This window comes from Gossypium arboreum, chromosome 13 (genome assembly GCF_025698485.1).
Source record: "Gossypium arboreum isolate Shixiya-1 chromosome 13, ASM2569848v2, whole genome shotgun sequence".
NCBI lineage: Eukaryota > Viridiplantae > Streptophyta > Magnoliopsida > Malvales > Malvaceae > Gossypium > Gossypium arboreum.
Window position 1 is genome coordinate 127,068,510 of NC_069082.1, and position 8,864 is coordinate 127,077,373.

Sequence of the window (8,864 nt, forward strand, 5' to 3'; positions counted from 1 at the left end):
AATTAGAATATATCTTGAACCAAATCTAAATAACTTTATAAAAAGGACACAAAGAGGATTTAAACCAAAACGAATTTGGTGAAAACACTATTAAAATCCCAAAATCTTACTAAGTACCTCATTGGCAAATCAAAAGCAATTTGAATACAACCAACTATGTGAAAAGAAAATCATAAAAGCAGCAATGAAAAGTTAGGAGAATCTTTGAAAGTACGAAAAGCAAATCTCTTTTAAACGTAAGCATATTTGTCATACCTCTTCTGAAATTGCTACGAAAGTTTCAGCTTCTCCATGACTATGACCAATAAGATCCTAAAGCAAATTCATCCATCTCTACACAAGGAAAAGAAAGCCAATTAATGCTGTACAAAGTTTGCTTTTAAAGATATTATTACCTTGTCATGCAGTGAATTTTGCGTATTTTTAGTCTTACTCGATTCACTTAGGTCCGAAACCGAATTTCAAAAAAGAAAAAAGAAAAATCTGATCCTATTAGATCGGAGTAGATTAAAACCTGTCATACTCGGATTTTTTTGACATCCTTATTTCATATCACTCTTACTTTATTTTTATATACAATTATAAGCATCTTGATCTCAATTTTCTATTGAAATGGTCTTAAAAGTGTATGTTATTCATTGTCATCTTGGTGCATACCTTGGTCCAAAACCTGATTTCAAGAAAGAATGAGAGAAAGCCTACCCCTATTAGATCGGGGCAGGGCAAAACTTGTCATATTTGAGTTTTTTGACGTCCTTTCGTCTGGTGAATCTTGGAATTAAATTTTTGAGGCCTAATTAAATTTTTAAAAAATTTAAGAGTTTAATGAGATTTTTTTAAAAAATTTGGGGTCTAATGAAAATTTTAATTTTTTGTGAGATTAATGAGAATTTTCAAAAATTTTAAGAGAGTTTATTTAAAAATTCAATAAATTAAAAAGTATAACGAGATTCTCAAAAGTTTAGGGGCCTAATTAAAATTTTTTAAAAATTTCAAGGGAGAAATAAAATTTTCTCAAAATTCTTAGCTTGCCACCATTACAGTTAGGGGTGAGTATTCGATCGAGTCCAGTCAAATCGAGTAAAAAAAAATTGAGCTAGTTTAGCAACCGAACTCAATTTGAATTTTTTTCGAATCGGATCGAATCGAGTCAAAAATTTAGAGTCAAGTCGAGTCGAGTTAACGATCCTATTATTTATACTCAATATTGCATTTACATGAACCAATTCCTTAACTAGTAAACGAAGTATAAAATTAGTTAACTACATAAACAATATAATTGTTTTGCCTTTTAACTTAATGAGTAAACATTTATCAAAACAACATAGTTTTGCCTTTTAACTTAATAGTTTTGACTTTTAACTTTAGAAAATATAAACATTTATCAAAATGACGTAGTTTTGCCTTTTCTTATTCGAATTTTTGGATAACTTGAATTGTGTAATTAATTTTCAAGTTAAACCAAAAAACTTAATTTTTTATTCGAGTTGATACAAATAACTTGATTAACTCAAATAACTCGAACCATTTAATTTAAAATTTAAAAATTTTATCGAGTTTTTCGAATCAAATCGGATTTTACTCACCCCTAATTACAGTCCGCCTTAGCAAATCATTATTATTTTATTTGATATATAATTACAAGAGTCTCGATCTCGATTTTCTGCTGAAACGATCTTAAAGTCTATGTTATTCAATATCGTCTTGGTACATATAGAAATTTATTGCTGGACGACTAATTAAATTAACAAAGAAAACGAACTCCTTCCTTTCTTTAATTGTTATACCTAGCAGCCTTGTGTCAGATTGTTGGGAATTTTGAATTTTATTCCTACCCAAAAAATACCCAACAAATAATTGTTGAATTCATTAAGACCGGTTTAAAGGGGGTCATCTCAAAAAATGGAAAATTTATGCTTTAGACTCTTCAAAATACATAAAATCATAATATATGATAAAATTATAGTATGCCCCCTTAAAATGTTAAAATTCTAATTTAGTCCTTTTGAAAACCATAAAGATAAAGGCCGACACAAGGGTACAATTGCATTTTGGCACTCATAAAAATATATAACTTAATCTCGCCCCTAAAAACAAAATTCTGGCTTCGCACTTGGTTAGGTTCTAAAATTTCCAAAATCTTATGCACAAACATATTATTATATCTCTAATATCATATCAACTTGTTATTTCTACATATTACTCACAAAAAAATCAATTAATGAATTTAACGACTGTCGTTTATATTAAGATTTGAAAAATATATGAATTATGAATGATAAAATTGAAGAATATGGAGCAAACCTACAACTTTACTATTTGGTCTAGATTGGAATTTTTAGGGATAAATCTCAAATTTATGCATAAACTTTAGCCAAATGTAAAATTGGTACATGAATTTTAATTTGGTGCAATTGCATACATGAAACCTTGATTTTGATTCAACAAAACACAATTTAAAGAATAAATACATCCATTTAGTTTCATATTTAATAAATATAATTATTTGTGTATACTATACATAAATATAAAATGATGTTATGGCGATAATTGAATTAATGGTTTATGAAAATTGAATCAAATTTAAATTTCATGCATACCATTACACAAAATCAAAGTTCATGTGTGTCACATTGCACATTTGACTAAAGTTCGTGTATAGCTGTGATATTTATCTTTAATTCTTAAATTCGAAAAATATAATTACTAAAATGTTATACTATAGTCAATAATGGCGGTAGGAATGATCGCAATGCAATAAGAAAGAAAAATAAGAACACACAGATCTTACGTGAAAAACCCTTATCGGGAAAAAACGACGGGTAGAAGAAGAGAAATTGACTAATTTTGAGAAACAACAATACAAGAGGTTTTTCGACTATGCGCAGTTTTTAACCAACGTCTAATAAAAGAAGTATAGTCCTATACGGATTCAACTTGTGCGGCAAGATTCGTATAGAGATCCCCAATTTTGCCTCTTTATTTTATTTATTTTTTTAACAAAAGACTTATACCTCGAACTTTTCAAGCCGAATCAAATGATATTCAAATCACACAACTCTAACATAAATTTTAATAAATTAAATACAATATTTAAATACACAGCTTACACGTAATACGAAAACTGATAACACGAACTATTTTAAGGATACAAATAAATTGAGTATCTCAACAAATCATTCTTCTGCCAATCAAATTGCATGAAGAATAAAACAAATTGCAACCCCAATAAATCATTGCATGGCTGACATGCAGCAGTAAAGTCAATTTCTGTCACATTATGTCTGAAAATAACACAGAAACCACCACGGCAATCAAATGAAATGTTTTTCAAACTTGGAGATTTGAATTTGATGAGTTATTACATTGAGGTCCCCATTCATTTTATTTCATAATGTCAGATTGAACAAAGAAAGAAGAAGAGAAAACAATGGATCTGGCTGTATTGCATCACCCATCCCATCATTAGAGAGACAAGGGTGGATTTCAAACTATAGGTTAAAGTTGCATCTTTCATACTTTGATAATAGGGTAATGTCGGGGTGGATTTCCCCTAAACCCAACTTTGAAAATCTTAATAGAAAACTTAATCCATTCTCGGTCTGAAACCCGATCTTAAAAAAAAAAAAACTTGTCCCTATTTGGTCAGACCAAGTAGATACCTATCAAATTCAAGGTTTATTGTTATCACTATTTCATATTATTGTTACGTAATTTTAATATATATTTACAAGTATATGATCTCAATTTTTTACAAAAAAAAATCATAAAAGCATATAATTTTCAATCTCATATTGGTGCATATTGGTGCATGTAAAATTTGATTGTCGGAAAGCTAAAAATGAACTCTTTCATAAATTGTACACCTAACAACTTCGCCTATAAAATTTTATCATAGCAAAAGTCAATCACTTTGATTAAAGACTACTCACTCATTTAGGCCCATTAGATACCCATGTACTTTTAAATGGGTCATCACTATCACATCTTAGAAAATCTCTTAAGACTCTATCACTGACTGTACCAAGCATATTTGAGTCATGTCTTAATTAATCTATCTAGAAAGGCTCGCATCGAACTCTCTCATACAAGCTCACCTTATCTTTATAGAGACTCCAAGCAATACGATGTTGAATTTTTTTACTGACATGACATATATTAGCCAAAATTAAAAGTAATATAATATGATCTAGGTTCATTATACTTTAGTTATTAAATAAAATATAGGTCTAATACAAATAACTAATTTCTATTCGATGATGAGTTAATTAGAAATTATGATTAATGTACAAAAAAAATTATACATTAAGATTATGGCCACACGTTATATTTATGTAAATGTTTTAACATATCATTTTCAAAAAAATCTAAAACAAAACATGTGTGCTAATTAAAAGATTACAATTGATGATTTTACATAACAAATCTTTAAAAATTAAGTTTTATATTAGTTTTTTTTTTACCATTGTAACACCCCGAGACTACCTAAACCCCGTCTAACTATCTCCACAATTCTTCAAACAGGCTCTTCTAATCAGAACTGGATCGGTGGTCAAACTAGTCAGGTAGTTAATTCGATTAAATAAATTATTAAAAAATCACTCCACCTTGTTCAATAAATTTGTATTATTCTCAGCAGGGGCAAATCCAAAAAAAAAATATTAGGGGCAATGTAATTTTATCTTATATTAATTTATAGTTTCGTCACTTTTAAAGAGACTAAATATAAATCTTTTCATTTTGAAAGGATTAAAGTAAAATGTTATCACATGATAACTTTTAATTCTATAATTTATTAAAGGACTAAAAGATAATTTTTTTCATTTGAAGAGAGCCAAGCCCCTACCTTTCCCTCTAAATTTACTCTTATCCGTTTGTTTGCAAGGATTTGGTTTTCCGGAAAATATTTTCCTAGTTTTACAGTGTTTGGTTGCAGGAAAATAATTTACATGGGAAATGATTTTCCAAAACACGGTAAAAAGCGGGCCTTTTTTACGGAAAATGTCTTACAGATTTTTAATCGGTAAGACATTTTCCGGAAATTCTTCCTCCCATCTCACTATCCGTTCTTCATTTGTTCTGAGATTTTCCAAAACAAGGTAAGACTTTCTCATTCTTCCGTTCTTCATCCAGTTCTGTAAGATTGGTTTTGGGTACGGCTTTTTCTTCTTCTTCTTCTTTTCCCTGAAATTGGTTTTTGGGTACGGCTTTTTTTTCTTCTTCTTCTTTTCCTTGATTGATCTGAATTGATCCTGCTTCTGGGATTGATACTTGTTCGATATTGCTTAACCATGGTGTTTTTGGCTTGGGATGTTGTTGAATTCTCTAATTTCGACTTTGATCCATTTCTGTGCTTCAGATTCTTTATCAAACTTATTATTATCATTCAATTCATTGAATTCCATGTTTTTTCTCTTTTGATGTGTAAATTGAATCTTTCTCCCAATTGACATGTTTGATTTTTTTAAAATTTCTTTAAAATTTACTTCTTTTATCAAGAGATTTTCTTTCTCATTAATTAGTTTTATCATAAGCACACATAAATCCATTATATGTTCCTACCATCTCTTCTATGTTAGTTTAGTTTTCGTTCAGAAGCAATTAGTGTGATTCTTTTAGCCTTAGGTTGTTTTGCTTCTCATATAGCAGATTTGTATTCCAATAAGTACATCAGCCGGGTTGGCGCAGATTTTACCATGGATGTTTTATCATAAGGTTATTGGAGTCACAACCTTTTACCTCTTTGTCGAAGGACATGCAGCATCTCCCAATGTTTCCAGAGTTTTGGAATCTATTCCTGTGAGTTTATGAAGACTTTGGCTTCCTCTGAATTAATTTTTGCTCTGTATTTCATTTATAAGTTGAAGTTTCAATTGATTTTCCTCCGCTTGTTTGTCTGAATTACTTATGAAATAAGTTATATGTTGTTGTTCTTTAGCGAGTTGTTGTTCATTTATATGTTGTTGTTCATTTATAAGTTGAAGTTTCAATTGATTTTATGCTTGTTTAATTATTACTTTAGCTGAAAGCAAGGTTGTTCTCAATATTTCTTCCTACTATTTTTTTAACTAATACCTTTGCTGAATGTGAAGTCTACCAGTGATAAATTGTCTTTATTTTGCATTTATTTCATGCTTTCTTTCATTATATTTGTGCACATGCAAATATTCACCATCTGTTGCTTTTCTGGTTCTTTAGGGACAAGTCTCATACATAGATTTGAACTGGATATTTTTGTTTACCTCAGTCTCTTTACTATTGCTATTTTTGAGTTGTAAGACTTATTAAGATATGGGAAATGCAACAAGCTATTAAGGCACTAAGCCTCTATAAATTTGAACTGGATATCTACTGCTATGAGATGAGACTTTTGGATTGAAATTTATAAACTGGAAGCAATATTAAGGATGATGTTTTATAGCGTCCCCACCTCCCAAGCAATTCATAAGGCATTACGATTATGCATGATGAGTTTTTTGGTTAATATTCATGTGAGGTGTTCAGGGACTATATTACATTGCATGAGCTAGAACCATCTTGGATCTTGATTATCAACGGTTCTGTCATTGTCTATATAAATGTTATTCTTTGCAGGCATTCATAATTGCTTCAACTGCAAAGAGGAAGAGTTACTTCATTGGTATAAACTTGAAGGCAGTTTTTTTTTCTTTTTTTCCCTGGATGCGTTGCTTTATTACACCTTTTTGGTCGATACAAATGTATGGACGCACTGATGTCAAACTACATACTTCTGGTTTTTGTAGGTACAGGGAACATGTTGTTTGGGGTGATAAAGACCTTAGGCTAAAACTCCTAAGAAAGGGGATTTTAACTCGCAAATATACTCCTATGGTAATGACAATTATAACGTTTTAGAAAATAAGAAATGACAGGAAATTAAAACTACTTTTATAAGCATCCATATTTAAAATTCAGTTCAAAATGATGTATGATTTTAACTTAAACGGATAAGATGCCTTTTTGCTACAATGCGTAACTTAAATGGATATGCTGGCATATAAAGTCTCTAGTGCTATGCTGGAAGGTGTCATGGTAGTTGAGGGTAGTCGTTTGAACTTGAAACAACAGAAATTCAAACATTTTATATGGATTACTTGTCTAGGAAATGCATTACTATTTTGGACCGTTTGATTATTATTATAGTTAAATAATATGTTTTACAAGTTATCTTGTACTTGTGATAATGTGTTAAAATTTCTGACTTGCAAGCAAACATGTGTCAATGTTCAAGAAGAACTATGACCATCTTCCAAAGGAAACACATTTTGGCTTGTATAGAGAAGCAAATCGTGGTAACCCAAACTACTTTTTGACTTATGGGAATGAGAAAGAAGCTGCACGTGTTCAAGATGAGCTTTGTCCAAATGGTGCTCATTGATGGCACAATTATATGAAAACTCCAGACTATGGTGACTATGTACTAATGGAAAATCTTGATCAAATAACTTGATGCAATATTAGCATCACAAATACATGTCTCATAGATTCTTATGTAATTCAATATACTTTGCATATCTGGATAAAGGGTAAGGATAAAGGGTGTTTGGGGCATTAGGGATGGGGATGGGATATGTGCAGCTGGTCATTGATAATAGAGAAAGTTTTATGTTGCTTTCATATCATTGATATACATGTTAGTAATTGAAACTGCTTGATTTGTAAGAATGATAGTTGCTTTTATAACACAATTACAAATAATTTATTTGACTTTGGTTGGTTTCAATTGACTTTCGATTAATATTTTAACTTAATAATTGAGTATTATTATATATTTAATGTAATGGCCCACTTTTGCCCGGGCTCATTTATAAATGAATAGACCCAAAATAAAAATCCAAAAATAAATAAGTCCAAAGAGTCCATTTACAAATATCCAACCCAATTAAATAAATACCCCAAAACCCTTTACATAAAAATTAAAACCCAATTACAATAAGCCCATTTCTTAACCAAATACCCCAAAGTTCTTTAGCCCGATTCACAAATGGCCCAATCTAAGACTAACCCTAGCCCAAACCCGGTTGTTAAACAAACACCGCATGACGAGTTTGTGCTCTTGGCGTTTGCTCTCGAAGCAAGCTCATAGAGCTCGAGCCGAAGCTTCGAAATCACCAAGAGTGACCAATGATCTGAACGAACACCACACGTGCGCCATCAGTCCCTCGTCGCGCGTCTTTGCTCATGCCTTTGTACGGTTCTTCTCTGCAAATGGAACACACGCGAAGAAGCAAATAATGAATATGCAGAGACACAACAAATCAATTGGATTTTTCTTATTTATTTTATTTTATTTTTCAGCTATAAAAGGAGGAATGAATATACTATTTTTTTTACGGATACTTAATAGAAAAAGGGGAAAGTATTTCTTTTTAGAAGGTGATTCCTAATTTCTTTATGAATTTCTTTCATTTTCTATTAATTGTTCATCTATTTCCTTCGTTTTCTATCATTTGCATTTAAAGAAAAACAAAAGAAAAAGAGAAGATAAGCCTTATCTTGCGAATAGGCCGAAGGTTTCTTCTTGCTTCGTTGCGATCGAAGTTGAAAGGAGACCTCAAGGCTGAAAAATCATCAATCCAAGCTTGAATGTGGTGGTTGTTGTATGGTGGATGTGAATTGGCAATTTGAGTGAATATTTAGGGTTTGATAAGGAAGAAAGAAAGGGGATTGGAGTTTGATTCAGCCGAACAGGTTGTTTGGTTGGATTTTAGCTATTATAAGGAATCTGAAACGGCATAGTTTAAAGCCAATCTTAATGGCTTTGAAACGGTGCCATTCAAAAGGGGGGAAAAGAAGACTTGCGTGTGACCCAACCCATATGCCCTAGATCCGCGCATTTCCGT